At 42.9% G+C, this 19,674-nt stretch overlaps 1 protein-coding gene across 36 annotated transcripts in view; it reads left to right on the plus strand.

Annotated features, from left to right (window-relative positions):
* The first annotated feature begins 5,179 nt into the window (after positions 1–5,179).
* ERC2 (ELKS/RAB6-interacting/CAST family member 2) overlaps positions 5,180–19,674 on the plus strand; it is a 906,155-nt gene continuing 891,660 nt past the window's right edge. For 14 of the 36 annotated variants that reach the window (XR_011994367.1, XR_011994370.1, XR_011994369.1 and 11 more), the window contains exons 1-2: positions 5,215–5,401; positions 7,100–7,174. The gene's annotated coding sequence lies outside the window, so the exon portion shown is untranslated. Of the gene's footprint in view, positions 5,402–6,486; positions 6,650–7,099; positions 7,175–7,433; positions 7,545–19,674 lie in introns of those variants that run through there. The other 22 variants (XR_011994372.1, XR_011994377.1, XR_011994375.1 and 19 more) reach the window with 10 other exon arrangements.

Below are 19,674 nucleotides of genomic sequence, written 5' to 3' on the forward strand. Positions count from 1 at the left end.
ACTGGAAGGACACAGGGGCATCTCATGGAACCCAAGAACAGCAAGGGTGGCAAGACTTCATGAAGGGCCAGAAGTGTGGAAATGGAAAGTTATTGGAAACCAAGGAACTAAAGCATTTAATGTAATTTTACATTATATAAATATTTGACCAACATTTTTGCAAACCCCTGAAAGACTTTCATACCTTGAGATTACAGATTTACAGGAAACTGTAAATGGGGAATTAATAAATGTTTAATTATAAATGTGTAAAAAACATAACTTCATGGTTTTCCATATTTACAAACATTTCATTACATTTGAAAAAAATTGTATGTTGGATTTTTTTCTCATCTCACAATAATTCTTGAGTATGCTCTATGATTATGGACAAATCATAGCCACAAGTGACTATAATAAATTAGCCAAATAATTTTAAAGCAAAGCTAAAAACTCTCAAAAATTTCCACAGGGAAAAATATTTTGATGGTGCTGGATTTTGATATGCTTGCTATGATACTTAGGACTAGAAAGGCCTTAAGACATTCCTGGCAAAGAGAATTGGCTTAGATTGATTTAGCTAAGCCAATAGGTTGGCTTCCTAAGGGTCAGGTGATTATTTCTGACCCAATTAACTGTGGTGGTGGTGATGCTAGTGAATCAGTTAATTGGGTCTTTTTTCTTTAATGGGAACCCAGTGATGTTTCTCTTGAATTAAACCTACCCTGTTGGGCAGCCCGGGTGGCTCAGCGGTTTAGCACCACCTTCAGTCCAGGGTGTGATCCTGGAGACCTGGGATTGAGTCCCGCATCGGGCTCCCTGCATGGAGCCTGCTTCTCCCTCTGCTTCTCCCTCTGCCTCTCTCTCTGTGTCTCTCATGAATAAATAAATAACATCTTAAAAAAAAAAACCTACCCTGTTAAGATGCATATATAAATGACCTCATGGCTAGGAGGGACAGATAATTGTGAGTTGTTTAGGGATTTTTGTTTCTCATCTAACTAAATTCTTCTCATGGCTAATGACTTCTGGGTTACTCATCCATGCCCATGGCTCTAATTACTAAATGTGATGACTTCCACACACAGTGGCCTCATAATCTCTCATCTGACTTCAAAGCAGCCTGAGAGAGTCACCTTCTGGGTATTTCCACCATGAGATCCCTGGCACTGCAAATTTAAAAAGCTCCAAGTGAATCCAGAAATGATTCATAAATTTTCTATAAACCTGTATCATCCACACCCACCTTTATTTCCAATCTTAGTGAGTGGCATATTATCCAGCTGCCAGAACCAGACTCCTGGGAGCATTCTTGGCTCCTCCCTTTTGTCCCATATCCAATCACTCACCAAGTCCATTTGATTTTGCTTTGTTGATTCTGGGGCTGAACTGCCTGGTGTTAGAGGAAGTAATTGAGAGAATGTGTTCACCAGTTAACCATGAGCTGGACCTGGGTAATTTGAGGCTCCTCATCCACTCCCCAGTCCTTAGAATGTACACTCTGCTCACTGTTCCCACAGTGGGAGTCATTTCAAGGACATAGCCTTGAGAAGGTAAGGTGTTGTTGAGACCATCTGGACAGTATACATGACTGAATGCAGTTACGGCCTCTATATAAACTTTCAAGATTCTGGTGGGCAGGTGTGGAGATCTATTCATCTTGCAATCACTGGAGATAAATCTTGTATGTAAGGTCCCTTGCTTATTAAACCTGCCACCTGCGAATCAGAAGTGGTCTGCCTCTTCCTTTGGTCTCTCTTTGTCCTCTATGTAAGGGGGCCAATTTGTGAAATAGATTTGAGTCTTTTTTTGGTAATAAATTTGAATCTTAATCCTGCGACTTCCTAGTTGTATATATGTATAAAAGAGAGAGGGGTTATTGTGGTTGTGTTTCATGACTCTGTATCATTGTGCAATAAGAACAATTGCTTATTTTAAAAAATATTTTATTTATTTATTGGAGAGAGAACGAGAGTGAGAGATATCAGAGGCAGCCTGACACCAGGCTCGATCCCAGGGCCCTGAGTTCATGACCCGTGCCAAGGCAGATGCTAAACAGATTGAGCCACCCAGACACCCCAAGAACAATTGTTTCTAACCAGTGTTCAGTTCCTGGGCCACTTGGCCATTGTGTCCACCTACTGGGCAGGTTTATGAAGGTTGGCCGTAGTGACTGAAAATATGGGGCAACATGGGGCTTTAGAATAGTTGTGTTTTTTCACTGTTGATATTTTATTAATTTTTTCTACTTGGTTTGAAAAATACATATGGGAGTACACAATTTTCTTTTTGCTTCAGGCTCTGATATGACACTGGACAGAGGTGATAAAACTGGTGATAAAACTGGCCGATGGGGGTGGAGGTATGGTATAAGCAAAAGGGAGAATCAGAGACGCTTCTAGGTTTGGACCTGAGCAACTGGATAAAGGGTGGTGTCGTTAATCTGATGGGTGACCTTGGGAGAGAAGAGACCTGGTACATAAAAATCCAGAGTCCTGGGATGCCTGGGTGGCTCAGCTGTTAAGTGTCTGCCTTCAGCTCAGGGTATGGTCCTGGAGTCCCGGGATCAAGTCTCACATCGGGCTCCCTGTGTGGAGCCTGCTTCTTTCTCCCTCTGCCTCTCTCTCTGTGTCTGTCATGAATAAATAAATAAAATCTAAAAAAAAAAAAAAATCCCAGAGTCCTGTTTAGAATAAATCAAGTTTGAGATGCCAGTTAGATATCCACATTGGCGTTATCAAATAAGCAGTTAGATATTCAAATTTTTTGGACCTTTAGGAATCTCCGTTTCTGTCTACTTGGCTCTCTATTCTTTCTGCTGACCAGCAAAGGTCTTAGAGCTCATTTCTCAGTGACTTTGGCATCATGGTTTTGGGTGCCCTAGTTCTGATTTGGGCTACAAGCTCACCACTCAGTACCCACTGTCTGACTCATTCCAATGGCCCAGTTTAAAATACTGTGGAGAGAGCTTGTGACAGCCCACCCAGGGGCAGGTGTTCTCCAAAGATTCAATCTCCTGTGGTTGACTTCACAGAGTATGCAGGCTGCTGCTCTGGGCTGAGCACAGGGTGGGACAGGAAGGGTGGATGTAGCAGGCGAATTTAATGACATTTCCTTGGGAATCCATTTCTGAACCTCAGGGAAAAGGCTGACTGTCCTTCCTGTATGCTCCTACGGTACCCAGAGCTTTGTCCCTTCATAAGCGGTATTGTAATGGCCTGTTTTCTTGTCTGTTTCCCTTACTGCAGTAAGGGAATATCCTTTAGGCCAGCTTTTTAATTTTTCAGATGAGAAAACGAAGTCCCAGAGAGGATGAAGATGACTTAAGATTCCTAATACTTCCAGTCCTTGTTTTACTACATAAAGTTGCTTTCTGTTTAAAGTGATTATTCTTAACTTTTTCAAGGACCTAATACAAAAGAAGTCTATTGAGAACCATAGATCTTCTCTCTGCGGGTAAAAATGTACATAGGTATATAAACAACTTATTCCTGTGAAGTCCAATGATTCTTGTTTAGAACCCAAGGATCAAAGGAAAAGAGAATGAGTGGCCAAGAAGAGTGAGCTTTAGGCATAGATGCAAATACATTCTCAACTGGGTATGTTACCTGATTTTCTGAAAGACAGCAAATATCTTACAGAGTTTTTGTAAGAGTAGTGGAAAAAAATCTAAGTGGTATACATAGGAGGTAGTCAATAAACATGGGTCACATTTCAAAAGATAAGGGATTTTAAGACTTCTCAAAGCACTCAACAAAGAACATTTATCTATCTATCTATCTATCTATCTATCTATCTATCTATCTATCATCTATCTATCTATCTGACAAGCTTTTTTAGCAGAGGCTGTCAAGACGGTACACAGGAAACTAAACACAACAGGTGTTGCTTGGTTTTACCTTGGAGCATCCAGGTCAACAGAATGAGTGCTGATTTCTTGGTGACTGAGAGAAAGAAGAAGGTAAGGGCAAAGAGGCCTCAAGGGGGATGAGTCTGTGAAAAACTATGAACACCAGATGTGTAAAAGGAAAGCTTAAGGAACAGGGCATTTGAATAGTCTACTTCCTTCATTTAATATTTCAATTTCCATCATAGGAGGAAGGAAGGAATCATCCCTAGTCATTGTGCTGATACCATACCTCTGCTCACCCAGACAGCCCATGGCTGAATTTAGCTTCATTTGCTCAAGCTTCCCAGCAGGAGACATTTAGATCTGGCCACTGAAATTGCTGGCAGCAGACTCATCAGGACAGGAAGGAAATCACTGCTCTAGTTTTGCAAATTGACTACTCAGTGAGAGACCAAATCTGGAGATCCCAGTGAGGTTTGGAGTCCCCCTTTCTAATATAAAATGGTAGTGGCTGGGGCTCCAGACTTGTTGGGTGGAAGCCTTTTGTAATGAAAAAAAGGTGTCCAACCCTGCTTGCACGTTACCTTGAGGCGCGTGTATGTGTGTGTGTAAATGAACTCAGACACCATCTTTCTACCTTAGATGGGGGCAATGCACACCCGCTGCGGGGCACAGAGAAGGGTCACTCAGTGAATGACAACGATGAGGCTGATGATGATGATTTTTTTCCTTGCTCCCTTTTTCCATCTTCCATTCGCTCTTTTCCTTGGGGCAACAAGAAAAGTGACAATCTTATGAAATCCCTTCACTCTCCTAAAGAAGATTAAGCTAATGGGAGGGAGGCTGCCAGAGTATGGGAACCTTGATTCCCGCCCCCCTCCCCCCCACCCCCCCATACTCTAAAGCTTAACTTAAAAGACAGCTGCATCCTCTCCACCAAGGGCCATCCCTGCCCCTGTTGCCAAAGCCACCTGACCTGTCCCAGGAGTGCTTGGCAGCCTTTGGGAGGGAGTCCCGGGGAAGGGGCCTCGGGGCAGGTGCTTCCAGCGGGCAGCTGCTGCGAGGAGCGCCGCGAGGACCCCGCCGCCCGGGCCGGGCGCTCTCTGCTGCCCCCCGCGGAGGCGCCCGCGCCCCGGCCCCGGCCCCCGCCCCCGCCCCGCCCCGGCCCGGCCCGGCCCCCCCAGCCGCTCCTCGGGAATGCTGGGAATGTGAGTCAGGGCCGCGGCGAGCAGGCGGGCGGGCGAGCGCGCCGAGCGGCCGGGCGGGGGGGCCCCGCGGAGCGCGGCGCGGGCGCGCGTCTCGGGACTGCGGCGGGCGCCGCCCCCTCGGCCGCCAGCCCCGCCCGGCCCCGCGCCCGGCCCCGGCCCTGCGCGCCCTCCCTCCGCCTCCCCCTCCCCGCGCCGCTCCACCTCCCGCTCCTCCTCCCGCTGCTGCTCGCTCGGGCTCGGGCTCGGGCTCGGGCTCCGGCTCCGGCTCCGGCGCCGGCTCCGGCTCCTCCCGGCCGCCCGGGGCCAGGGCGACGTGAGGTTGTAAAAATCCATGTGGGACGGCCCCGGGGCGAGCATCGCAAAGGTGAGACGTCGACGCCGGGGCCGCGGCCGCCGGGCGCCTGGTTCCCGCGGGGCGCCCGAGCCGGGCATCCCTCGTGCCGGGTCCCCCTCACTCGTGGGGAGCTGCAATGCGTTATCGCGGGGAGCCGAGGGGTGAACCATCCGCCTCCCCCGGGGCTTTTGGGGCGGGGGGAAGGACGGGGCGGCCTAAGGGCGGATCTGCCTTGATGGAGAAACCCCCGGATTGGAACAAGTGCACGGCTTGCTCTGGCGCGCGGTGGCCGCTCGCTCCCCCGGCGGCCCGGGCCACCTCCCGCAGTCCCTCCCCGGCAGCCACCCTCACTGCCGTCGTCTTCCTTCTCCCCGGATCCCCATCTTTCTCCTCCCGGCTTTCCCCCCCTCTTGCCTCGAGGGGTGGGGTGTTCGCAGGGGCAAGGGGCTCGGGAACCCCAAGCAGAACAAAGTGCAGAAAGGTGGAGCAGCCCCGGTGCAGGGGGGTGGGGTGCCTGGCTGCCTCGGTGGGCTCCGAGGGGACAGTGTCAAGAAAAAAGAAAAAAAAAAAAAAAAAAAAAGAAATCCGTGTCAGGGAAAAATGAAGCCGGCTTCACTGGGGAGGGGTAGAGGGTGGTGGTGCATGAAAACGAAGGGATGTGAAATTAAACTGAACGACAGTCCTTCCGTGCCTCTCCCCACCTCCGGATTATACAAGAAAAGGAGCGGGGGGGGGGGGTACTTAGGAGGTGGCACTTAATTTTTTATTTTCATTTTTTAAAAAAAAAAAGATTTGGTGCGAGCCTTTTGGAAGATCATCTTAGGACGGCGAAGATTAAGGGCTGCTTGGTGCGGGATAATAAAACAGCGCTCATAAACTCTCGGGTCGGCCCGGCCTTATTTATTTTGTACTTGAGGGTCTCTGTTCTCCTTGCCGGAGAGGGAGAGCCTGCTCCGCTCTGAGCGGATCGATTTTAGGCGGCTACCTGCCTTGGCTGGATGAAAGGCAATTTACTCCCGGAGTGGAGAATTGTCAGGTCCCTCTGTGATTGACAGTCACACCTGCCACTTATGTGGGCAGAACGGGGACCGGTAAAACCTCAAGAGCCAATCAACGCTCGGGAGAGGAGGGCAGCTCCCACTTGTCATGGTTAGTTTCCTGGTTGGCTCTTTAAATCAGTGGTTTTACTTAACCATTGGTTTCCACCAGGTATGAGGCTCCAGCTGTGAGGGGCAGACCTGCGGGGAGAAAACTCTTCGAAAATGGGCTTAGAAGCAAGTATGCTCGACTTGTGTTTGTGTCTCCTCTCCCCCTTCTCTTCTCACTAGTTGTAGTAGTTGGGGATGCTCAGGCCATTGGCTTAAAAATGAAAAGGAAATGGATCTGTATAAGAAATTCAGTGGTGAGGGGGCGCATTGGGGTTTAGAATCGTTCACCTACTTTTCTAGAATTGCAGGCTCCCTTCTAAGAGACACCATTTACTGTTGAGCTATTTGGGAAAAAGGGTGTGGCACTTTGTCTCCTATGGTCACTCTTGTCCTTGTAAAGTCACATTGTTTTCTCAGTATACAGTAGTACTTGGCTCTTGGCTCTATTCATGGACTTATAAGATATTTTTGAAGCAGACAAGCATACTTTGTTAGGACTGCCATAAATAGAAGGGATTCTTTTAGTTTTTGACGGTGTTAACAACTTCTGGAAGTGAGGGTTTGCCTTCTTCACTTACAGTTTGGCTGTCGGTTTGGAGGTGGCAGTGGGGTCAAGCCAGATCCTTTCTGGAGGGTGGAAGAGTTTGCCTTTGAGGTGAGTTTGCTTCTAAGGTGAGCCATCTTGTCTTCTGCCTCTGTGCTTTAATAAAAGCCCTGCACAGTTTGGGAGGGCGGTGTGTGGATGGTGACGGAAGCATGGTTTCACCAGCAAGACTTTCATGGGTGGATGGAGTGTGGGCAGCAGGAAGGACCAGCTCCTCCTCAATTCTCTATAAGTGAAAGGCTTTTTTTTTTCAATGCCCTTCTTCCTGAATTCAGTAGAAAATTTACTGGTTGATCCTGTTACCTTATAGAAGCTGTATCTGGATGTGATAGAAAGCCGTGCATTCATTATTTTGTGAACAGATTGTGGGCCAGAATACGCTGATTAGGATGGTTTTCATGTACCAGCCAGCTTTGTCAAGGTAGTATTATTACTGTTATTATTATTATTATTGCTGTTGCATATGCTAGCACTTTGTGGAATATTTTACATACACTATCTTTTAAAAAACTTTCAGAGCTTCTATAAGATAGGGGTTATTATTATTTCCCCCAAATTACAGATAAGGAAGCTAAAAGGAATTATGTATCTTGCCACAGTTTAGTGTAAGAGTGAGCACTTGAGTCCAAATTTCTCTGACCCAGAGCCTTTGACCTTGGCTGTGGCCTTGAATTCAAATTTTGGTCCTGCTGTCTGTATGTGTCCATTCTGAAGTATGGACTCTCCCAGCACACATAGGGCCTATTCTGTTGAATCCATTGCGATGTTAATGGTCTTTGCACTGTGTGCCTTGCCACTCTGAAGGCCAAAGGCCATCACTTTACCAATAGACAAATTTGGTAACCTTGTGTATTATATATTTCCTGTAAGTCAGCTTTTGGCCCAGTGGAAATTTGGTTCCAAATGTAATGATGATTATTTAAAAGAAGGTAAAACAAAACAAAATCCACACTATTCTACTTTTACTGATACCTTAAATTTCCAGCTGGAGTTCAGAATAGGTATTGGTTGAATACATGCTCTTATCATTCAGTTGGCTTTTTTTCCTTTTCCTAAGGGATTGGAATTTTATTTTCTCTTTCACTTATAAAGTGACTCCATTTCATTAGTGATTAAATATAATTGTATTTTAAATTATTCTACTGGAATAGTATGGCCCTCTTGTTTTATTATGTTGAAAAAGTCGTTAAGACTTAAGCCTTATTGGTATCTTCCCATTGGTGAAATGCAATGGTCATGGTTTGTCTAAACAGATATCCTCAAATATAAGGATATGATGTTGGAATCCATAAATTTACCTCAACAGATAGTCTTTGACTTGGTTGTGGTTAACTTTGTGTAATCTACTGCTACTACTACTACTACTACTACTACTACTTCTTCTTCTTCTTTTTTTTAACTAGGGACACCCTTTAACCCCTTTTATCAGCAAAGAAGTTAACATTTTGGCTGTTATATGAGAGACCTACTTGTCAGCCAATGGTTTAGTTTCCTTATTGTGACTTTCCTTATTTTGGAAAAATAGAACAAATGGAAAATGGAAAAGCACTGATATTAATGAAAATTGTAGGTCTTATATCTAAAACAGTTGATCCAAGGAGAAACATCATTGGGTGTACCAAAAGCAGGTTCTTCAATCTGTTCTTTCTTGTGTGAAGAAAAGGAACAAGGTGAATTAATATGTAAGAAATTCTAAATACACCAATTGATAAAAGTTACATTAGTCAAGTTAAGCTGTATATCAAAACTTCTTGATTTACAGCAACAGGTATTCATTTTCACACTCCCGAGTTTTTAGGTTGGCCGTGATTTGGCTGATCTAGGCTGAGCTCCTGAGGTGGCTCTGCTGTTGGCTGCATGTTTCGTTCTGGTCTGCTCCGCATGTTTTCCGGGGCCCAGGAGGAAGGGATAGCCCTTCGTGGCAGACGAAGACATACATACCCCTCTCGTGGCAGATAACTGGATTTGATAGCTGAGTCAAACTGCGCAAGCAATGTCATTTTCACAAAAAAACTTTTTGGGACATGGCATGTCCCATAGTGAAGATCAATATCCATGGGTAAAAGCAGACTCTGCCCATAGTAGAGGAGGGAATATTTGATGAACTATAATCAGAACTCCCACAACATGTGAAAAGTATGGTGTTTTAGAGAATTTTATGATTTTTTCTTTTTATTCTTGGGGAATACAGTCTTCATCTCCTCACTCCCACAACAAGCTTTATGACATATAAAGCTAGTAGTGTGTTTAACTTTTACAGTTCAGGAATATACCATGTTTGATTCTAGAAGATTGACTATAAATGTGGGTATGAATATGTACATGAATTACTTAAATTATCAAGGCACTGTTTATTAGAACCTACTGTGTTCCAAGAGACTATACTCAATGGAATAAGGAACACAGGAGTTTTTATCTGAAATGGGATCTGCCACCATAGAGCTTATTATTAGGAGTAGGTATCAGAAAGACTTCCTGGATGAAATGGCATTTTCCTGGACCTTGAAGCAGAGATAATGTTGGAGATATATAGAAAGCATTTAGATATATATTAGTAAAAATGTAAGAAGAACATCTAGATATAATGAGTTATTTCATTTGGCCAGAGGGTAAGATAGATGAATAATAATAATAACAATAGTAATTATAATAATAGCAGTAATTACAATTCGACTTTTTTTTTTTTTTTTTACAATTCGACTTTTATTGAGCTATTAACCACTGTGCTTCTCACTTTACATAAAATATATAATTTAATATTGGGATAGACAGTACTGATTGCTTATCCAATATTCATTCTCTCCTTTCTAACTAAAAGAACCTCAATTTTGTTTGAGATGGAAATAAGCCCATCTCACTTTCCAAGATGACCTTAACAGCCTAGAGTGGCCATGAGACTCAGGTTCTTATAATGAATAAGTGGATGTTGTTGGTTGGGGGCTTTCTTTTCTTTTCTTTTTTTTTTAAGATTTTATTTATTTATTTATGATAGACATAGAGAGAGAGAGAGAGAGAGAGGCAGAGACACAGGCAGAGGGAGAAGCAGACACCACGCCGGGATCCCAAAGCGGGACTCGATCCCGGGACTCCAGGATCGCGCCCTGGGCCAAAGGCAGGTGCCAAACCACTGAGCCACCCAGGGATTCCCAGTTGGGGGCTTTCTTGAAAGCTTAGTAAGGATGACACATTTGGCTATGATACCACAACAGTTTTGGCCCCTTTCTGCTTCCTGCCGCTGGGAACCTGGGTGCAATGCCTGAAAGGCCCACAGCCAACCACACCGACAAAGATAGGACCATGTATTAAAAAATTCCAGCAAAGCTGGAACTTGGAAGGATCGTGATCTTGATGATGTTGTTGAGCCATAGTACCAGCCTAAACTGACTTCTCCCATACTTTTTTCTTTTTTTTAGGGGAGAGGGGCAGAGGGAAGAGAGAGAATCTTAAGCAGGCTCCATGCCCAGCATGGAGCCCAACATGGGGCTAGATCCCAGAACCCTGAAATCATGACCTGAGCTGAAATCAAGACTGACTGAGCCACCCAGGTGCCCCCTCCCATACTTTTTATTGCATAAAACAAATAACCTCCTTACCTGCAAGCCACTATATGCTGCTTGTAGTCAAACATAATTCTCACTGTTACTTCTCTCAAGAGCCTTTCAAAGTAGATGCCATCATACCAATTTTATAGGAGAAAATATTGAAACTCAGATTAAGGAATTTGCACAAGATCCAGGATTCATTACTATGCCACCATCTTGCCTTTGGCTGGGCAGGATAAGTACTATAGCAGAGATAATGTTGGAAAAGTAGGTTAGGAGAAAATTGAGGGGGTAACTGGATTCCAGGTTGAAAAGTTTTGAGTTTTATTTCATGGGCTATATACGATGATTTGAAAAAGCCAGAGACTGGAGGTTAGAAGACCATTGAGGTTTAAGTATGTGATACCTAATGCTTTAGTGTGAATGAAAGTGGAGGAAAAGCTGGGTACAGAGCAGAGCTGGGAACATGAGAAGAGAATGGAATTGAGTGAAAGCAAATCATAGCTGGCTGTTACCTGTAATCTTCTGAGAACAAAATGAAAGTCTCCTGAAGGTTAGTATTAACTTCTACTAATGGCTTCACATTTGCCAGGAAGTAAGGAATGAGTAATATAGAGAATTGCTAATGGGATGTGAATCATTATTTAGTGCAGTAGGGTGGGCACCACTTATCATCCATACCATTTATTGTGTGACATGATTTTGGTCTGGGTCTGGCTCTGGCTCTGTTGTGCCAGTTAAAGGGAACAGAAATGAAGGGTAAGACCAGAGGGTGGTGCAACGGTACAACAAATCTGTCAAAGGACATCTGCTAAACATTCTGGAGCTTTCCTGGAGGTGGGGTGGGGTCACTTTAACTTCCTGGGCCGCCCATTTTTCCCCTCTTTCTACTTTTTAAATCTGTAAAACAAAAGATTTGGTTTACATTAGTGGTTTTCAAATGTTTTTCAGCTGTAGAAACTTTTTTGTCTTTCCTAAATAAAAACTTATCTGGACCCTCAGTACAGTTAGAGAGAGAGAAAAAAAAAAAGCAGAGTTGCTCTGAAAATTCAGAGTCCAGGTTTATGTTGTTTGAGATTCCTTCATGTTGAGGTCACTGTTTTCAAATGATCCCTATATACCCTCCCAGGTCTAGGATTTGAAAGCCTTAGAGCTATGTAGTTGTTTTATTGGAGCATCCTCTTTAATAAATCCCTTTGCTATTCCACAGCTTGTTAGTCTTGTATCACCTGTGGTAGAGATTATTCATGTTCTCCCCAGCTACTTTTCTCTCCTAGGTGTATATTGGAAGTGACTTGTGTCATGTCTATGCTAAAATATTTAATTTACAGTGTGAGACCATCCAGTGCTTACTTTTGCCGTGATGGTCATGGAAGCAGGTGTTTAGATGGAGCTTCCATCTAACTGGGTCCTTGAGTCACTAAATGAGCAATTGGAATGGGACATATAATGTGACCAATATATAAACCTTTGTTGTTTTAAACCATTGAGATTTTATGATTGTTTGTTTATGTGGTACTTTTTTTTTTTAAAGTTTAGCTTTTTTGATCGTCTTTTAGTATGTGTACCAAACTTCATTTAACTTGCTTTTTTTAAAAAAAATATTTATTTTATTATTTTTCTGGGGGGATGTAGAGTGAGAGAGTGAGAGAAAGAGAGAGAAGTTGGGGTAGAGGGAGAGGGAGAGAAAGAATCTTTTTTTTTTTATTTATTTATGATAGTCACAGAGAGAGAGAGAGAGGCAGAGACATAGGCAGAGGGAGAAGCAGGCTCCATGCACCGGGAGCCCGACGTGGGATTCGATCCCGGGTCTCCAAGATCGTGCCCTGGGCCAAAGGCAGGCGCTAAACCGCTGCGCCACCCAGGGATCCCGAGAGAAAGAATCTTAAGCAGGTTCCATGCCCAGCACAGAGCCTGATGCAGGGCTTGTTCTCACAACTCTAAGATCTTGAACTGAGCTGAGATCAAGAGTTAGATGTTTAACTGACTGAACCACCCAAACACCCCTAAAGATTTTATTTTTAAGTAACCTTTACATGCAACGTGGGGCTCGAACTCATGACCCGAGATCAAGAATTGCACTCTACACCAATTGAGCCAGTCAGGCACCCCATTATTTAACTTAACTTTTTACATGTCTTCTGGATCAACCCGAAGCCTGTTCAACTTGTCCTTACTTTGTGGTTAGGAAAGCAATTGGTAGGCATCTATATTAGCTGTCCATGCAGGTCTCTATACTAATAGATTCCTTGAACTGGAATGCTTATTTTTAGTAACATTCACTTTCATGTAAAAAAAAGTCTGAAGGTATGTTGTGTAGTGCACCTTACTTAAAAAAAAATGGCTTTAATTTAATGATTTGTTGCTTTTTTTAGGTAATAGAGCTCAGTGACTTGGGGAAGAATAATGATTATCACTTATCATAATAATGGCTACTATTGATTACTTATTCATTGATTTGTGAAATATTTATTGAGCATCTACAATATTATAGATACTCAGGGGCATACAGCTGAGCCAGAGATAGCTCTTCGGTTGGAGCTTACACTTTATTTTTTTAAATTATTTTTTTAAAAGATTTTATTTATTTATTCATGATAGAGAGAGAGAGAGAGAGAGAGGCCGAGACACAGGCAGACGGAGAAGCAGGCTTCATGCAGGGAGCCCAATGTGGGACTCGATCCCGGGACTCCAGGATCACACCCTGGGCTGAGGGCAGGCGCTAAACCACTGAGCCACCCAGGGATCCCTTGGAGCTTACATTTTAGTTGGGAGTTGTAGATGTTAGTTCTATTCTATGAAAGATACCATTTACTGAGCATTTACTATGTGTTAAGTGCTTTATATTCCTCATTTCAGATTACCTATAGTGGTAGGTATATTATTCCTGTTTTATAGATGAGGAAACTGAGGCTCAAAGAATTTGCTAAGCTCTATGAAGGCAAGAGCTTTTGCTTTATGCTGTATTCCCAGTGCCTACAAGAGTCTTTTTTTTTTTTCTCCCATGGAGCCCAACTTGAGGCTTGAATTCATTACTCTGAGATCAAGACTTGAGCTGAGATCGAGAGTCAGACACTTAACCAGTTGAGACACCAGGCACTCCCTAGAAGAGTCTTTAGTGCATAGTAGATGCTCAGATAAATGTCTGTTGATTGAATGAATGAACAGAAGAACTTGCTCAAAGTTAATATCGTGGCAGATCTAGAATTTGGTTTTTTTTTTTTAAGATTTTATTTATTGATTCATGAGAGAGACAGAGAGAAGCAGAGACATAGGCAGAGGGAGAAGCAAGCTCCATGCAGGGAGCCCGACATGGGACTCCATCCTGGATCTCCAGGATCACATCCTGGGCTGAAGGCGGTGCTAAACTGCTGAGCTACCCAGGCTGCCCCAGATCTAGAATTCGAATCCACGTCTGCTTGACCCGCAAGGTCGCTAAATCATCGCATGCCACAGAAGGTGCTGTGAGTGGCCCCATGATTACAATAGAAACAAAAACTGGGCCCCATTGTTTTTGTGAAGACACCAGGAAAAGCCAGGCTGTCTTTCTTCAGCATCTAGGGCTGAGTCCTCTGTGTGATTTGCTACTCACTCTGCCTCAGTTGTGGAAGCTAAAGGCCACAACCTCACTGACTTAATTGCTGATATAATTGGTTACCCCTTTCTTGGGCCAGTTCAACTTCTGCCCTAGTCAGATTTTCTTAGCCCTTGGCTGGCTGTTTTCCAGTGTTGTGTCTCAAGTTCTGCATTTAAGTTTTTGGGCATTCCCTTTCCACTTTCATCTTTCAGATTTATTGCTTTGAAGTTCCAGGGAATCTCTAGTTGCTGGCACCTAGTGAGCACTCAACAGAATTAAAAAGAGAAGAGAAAGGAAAGAAAGGCTGCCTTCACTGTCAGGAAGGAACTAAGTGATTATTTGTTCCTGAAAGTCAATGATGAGATTGTGGCCCCAGCAGATGAAAAGTATGGGTTGGGTCGCAGGGCATCCCTAGGATACACCTCTAGGCAGAGGGGCAGTGACAATAATCATAGGTGCCTTATACAAGCAGTTTTACTTTGCTGTGGTTTATTCTTTAGATTTTATATTTTGCTCACTCGATTCTCTGTGTGCAGTGTGTTTGCACATGTGCGCGCATGTGTGTGTGATAGTGTTTCTTTTTTTTTTCCCTTGCCTTACAGCTTTCCACTCCTAAAGGTAGTTGTCATGACATGATATCAGAGTATGAATGAATTGCAGGCAGCAAAGTGCCTTCCCTGTAAATGTATTAAGAGCAAACTATTAATTCAAGGCAACTCCTTAGTGGCTTAGAAGACAAGAGCTTGAATGGAAATTGAGCAATGTGACTGTTCTGCAAGAATATTCTCAGATCCTCATACAGACTGTGAGAGACTTTCCACTAAAGTGGTGTGGCTAAATATAATAGGAAAGGGCAAGGTTTTATATAAGAAACTAAATCTAGTTGTGCTTTGTAGTTACTAGTTGGTATGTAGCAAGTTTCTCTAAAACAAGGTGGGTGTGGTCAGAGTGAGTGGTTCATCCTCTGGGGTCCAAGGTGACTGAAGGTGGGGTCTGGGAGTTGCTCTGGGGGTGAACTCTGCTCTGAAGGTAGAGGTTTGAGCTGCTCTGCAAGATATGTAGTTAGATTGGTACTATGATCCCTTGTTATTTTCTTGGTGATACTGGCAGCCACCAAACTCCTACCAAGATGGCTTTCTTATGCATGGTTTCAGGCAGATTAGCCATGCTGCCTTCCTGCCAGCCAGCTCAATGTTAACTGTTATCACCTGGAGGAGCAAAACTGTGGTTCAAAGAGCAGGATCCTGGGAGCAACGTTGTTGACTCTTTCACATTTTGCTCTCAGGAGAGGGCTTTTGATGTATTTTCTTTCCTGTGATGTGTGTTTTTTTCCTTCTAGGTAAAGTTCCCTCCTACCCCTTCTTTGTTTTGCGTTTTAGCCCTTTAACCATCTTGTTCCTGGAACCTCTCCATGGGGGGATGCAGGAAGTTTGGTTGTGAATGGGATGGTAGCTTGGCATTCTTAGGAGCTCTTTGAAAGTAGATCTTGTTTGATGCTGGGTGAATACAAAGGCAACTGAGTTTCAGTGACTGCTGTTTATTAGGCTTGCTAGCAAAGAGCTGATAGCGCGGGTACACAGGGGGCATTCTTTACCTTTTTTGTTAAGTCCAAGAAAAAGCTATCTTTTCATACAAGCTCCAAATACTTTGACAGCCCATCTTGAATTCAGTAACACAAACAGTTGCTTAGAATAACTTCAGAGCAGATTCTTTTGGATATAGAGATGTGAGCACTGACCTGTGAGTCAAAAGACCTAAGTTCCATTTTTGGGTTTGCCACTAGCTTTCTCCTTATTTGAACATCCCTTGGTATGTGTCAAAATCATCTGGTCCTTTTCCAGATCTAAAATTATATTTTTTTACAACAGTTTTTTCATGCAAAGAATCAATGAACTGTCTTTTTATTAGCTATTTTATCTTGGAAAACAAGATGAGCAGTGTGCATTCATGATAGACTATTAACAAGGAGTTAAGTGTTTGTATTATATATTCACCATATGTGTGTGTGTGCTTTATGCCAGTCCTCTGCTGGGCATAGGGGGGTACAGCTGTAAACAGAGCAAATGATTTTTAGGGGCTTAGAGATTATAGTATTTAGTGGGGCACTAGACATTAAGGAGGCTATTATGGAGGAGCACCCAGGCTGTCATGGAAGAGGGAGAGTCAGGATAAAGGATGAGAATGGCTTCTGAAAGAAGGTGACACCTAGGGTGAGCTGGAACACTAGGTGGCATTAGCTGGCTACCTTGGTTTTGATGGTACAAATAACAGAGGGGAATGGTCTAGGGTCCAAAGATGAGCAAGAGAATGGGAGAGTTGGGATTTGAGGGGGGTGAAAGTAGACCTGTGGAACTGGAGATTAGCTTGGCTGGGGATGGGGGATGATGAAAGAGGCCAGACACAGTGGCACGTGTGAAGACTCTGTGTTTCACTCTGGAGACGAGGTTTGAACTTTATCACCAAGGGGTTTCAGTAGGGGACTAACACGAACAGATGCTGAATTCTCTTTATTCTTTCATTCCGCTTTCATGGCAATAATTACTTGATTTGGGTGTTTGTGGGAGTATGTGGGGTTTGAAATTGGGGTGAGGGAGTGGTAGAATGACCTGGAAGACAATAGAAAGATTATAAATATGATCTTGGGAATCCTAGCAATGCCCATTCTGATTCCATTGACCAAACACAATTTATGCATCCTTAATACCTTTAAAGGACCACTTTTCTTTTCTTTTCTTTTTTAAGATTTTACTTATTTATTCATGAGAGAGAGAGAGAGAGAGAGAGAGAGAGAGGCAGAAACCTATGCAGAGGGAGATGCAGGCTCCATGCAGGGAGCCTGATGCGGAACTTGATCCCGGAACTCCGGGATCATGCCCTGAGCCAAAGGTAGACGCTGAACTGCTGAGCCACCCAGGCATCCCGAAAAGACCACTTTTCAAGTAAAGATGTTCCTGATATATAGTGGGACTCCACATTGCTTATTGGTTTTGAGAAGCTTTGCAAATGTTATCAGGGACTAAGTTCTTTTCTATGAGTTTTGAGCAGAGCCAGAGAGTATGGGTCCTGTTGTAAAATTGTCGTAAATATTTGCAGTTTAATGGATGGCATTAAACTGACACTGTTAGACTAATAGAAGGAAATTCATAGTATACAGCTTCTGAAAATAGTGTGAGAAAGTTCATGAACAGAAATGGTTTACTCCCTGAAATGCGCAAGATTGAGTGTGCTGCAGCCACATTCAATATCCTATGCCTACCAGCTGCCTATGACTTTACTGTTGTATGACTTTTACCACTTTTGTACATTAGATAGTAACATTGCTAAATTACCTTTTTATGCATTAATCTTGACTTCCATCCTTCAGTTTATGGACCAACATTTTGAGCTATTGTAATCATGGTCTTAACTCCTAACAAATAATTTTATTTCAGCAGCACCACCATATTTGTATAGCAGAGTTTATGTAATCGTTTGAAAATTTCTTGAATCTCGTCATTATTTTATAAAAAGTAAATGCAATGGAAATATATAGGCAGTAATGTAGGGAGAGGTACGAGCCTCACACTTTTTTTTTTTTTTTAAGAATTTTATCTATTTATTCATAGAGACAGAGAGAGAGAGAGGCAGAGACACAGGCAGAGGGAGAAGCAGGCTCCATGCAGAGAGCCTGACGTGGGACTTGATCCCGGGTCTCCAGGATCCAGGGTCTCGCCCTGGGCTGTAGGCGGCGCTAAACCGCTGTGCCACTGCCCCCCAGCCTCAAACTTCATGTAATTGAGGTAAAGATGGAAACCATTAGACATGCCCAGTATGGATGGTGTTTACCTTTAGTCAGATGCTTTGGACTTAAATTGACCACCTCTGTATAGATAGTTGTGGGAGATAAGAACTAAGTTAAAGGTTATAGACATATGAGATGTGGAAATAAACTTTGGATAAAGAGCAAGATGTAATTTGGGATTTTATTTTTTATTTGTTTTGGTAACAGAGCATCCCTTTTTAACATGTAGGCCTAGTCAACTTTTGTTCAGTTTTTTAAAAAAAGTACATATTCAGTACTTTTTCCTATAAAAGTAGAGGATAGAAATTGAATTTCTTATCAGTCTTATTTAGGAGAATCCACCAGAGTCTGTAACCTGTTCCTCTGGTTTGCTAATTGGCATAGGTGATCACTGTGCTAACAAAATTCTCTGTGTATTTTGGCAAGCAAGTAAAGACAAACCGAAGCAAATAAAATGGTACTTAGCAAGGTGTATATATACACTTTAGTGGATTTTCATGATTTCATGGTTTCTTTTGGTATACTGTAGAACAGGAAAAGACTAAATGCATCTCAGTCTTCGTTGTAAGCCTTAATGATGCTAAGATCGTACATTCAGAGGCAAAGAGAAGGGGTAGGAATTAAAGTTTGTGTATGGTTAACCTCATAGCCCCCTAATTCACCAGGTCAGAAGGGTACAGTGCTGATCTGTCTGTTTTGGAAAATCTGGTTGATATCTGGGACCTTATCTAACTTCCTTTGTGGGTCTAGCCCACTTCTAAACAAAGAATTGAATGGGATGCAAAATCCCAGTTCCTTTTGGTGTCTTTTGTGGTTAAATGGTGAGTGATAAATCATAAGAAGGTGTTAATCAGGTAAAGGATGGGAAATAGTAGCTCTTGGATTTTTAATCTCTTCCTGAAACTGAGAAACTTAGTTTAACTTCAGTTAGAAAAGCATTTAACTATTGGACTAGAAGTTTGAGAAATTTACAAATATCTACTATGTGTCAGGCACTTTGCTAAACATGTTCAAGAATTATCTCATTTAATCTTTATAGTAAGTCCATGATCCAAGTATTATTTCTCATGATGAGGAAATTAATGTTTATAGAAGTTAAGAAAGTTACTTTTAGTAGTGAACACTGAGACAAGTATTTCTTGAAGGTAATTATTTGGGACATACAGGCATCACTAGTAGGTGAACAAGGGTATGAGACGGGGAAGAGAAGGCAGACACGGCAGTAGCTTATTCTGTATGCTACTACAGTGGTGACTGGAGTTTAATTTAATCTCACAAAGAAATTCTGGAGGTTAAAAAAAAAAAAACCCTCTGCAGGTGGTGTAAAACACTTCCCTTAGGATGATCTCACATGAGGTGTGAAGGTACAGGGATGTGAAACCACCAGGTTCTGTCAATTGTTTCTTTTTCTTTTAGTTTTTAAAATTTATTTTTATTAACTTTATTTTTTACTGTGGTAAAATACATATAACTTTTACAATTTTTATTTTATTTTTATTTTTAAAAATTTTATTTATTTATTCATGAGAGACACAGAGACAGAGAGAGAGGCAGAGACACCGGTAGAAGGAGAAGAAGGCTCCATGCAGGGAACCCGATGTGGGACTCGATCCCAGGTGTCCAGGATCACACCCTGGGCTGAAGGCGGTGC

This window comes from Vulpes vulpes, chromosome 9 (assembly GCF_048418805.1).
Source record: "Vulpes vulpes isolate BD-2025 chromosome 9, VulVul3, whole genome shotgun sequence".
Taxonomy (NCBI): Eukaryota; Metazoa; Chordata; class Mammalia; order Carnivora; family Canidae; genus Vulpes; species Vulpes vulpes.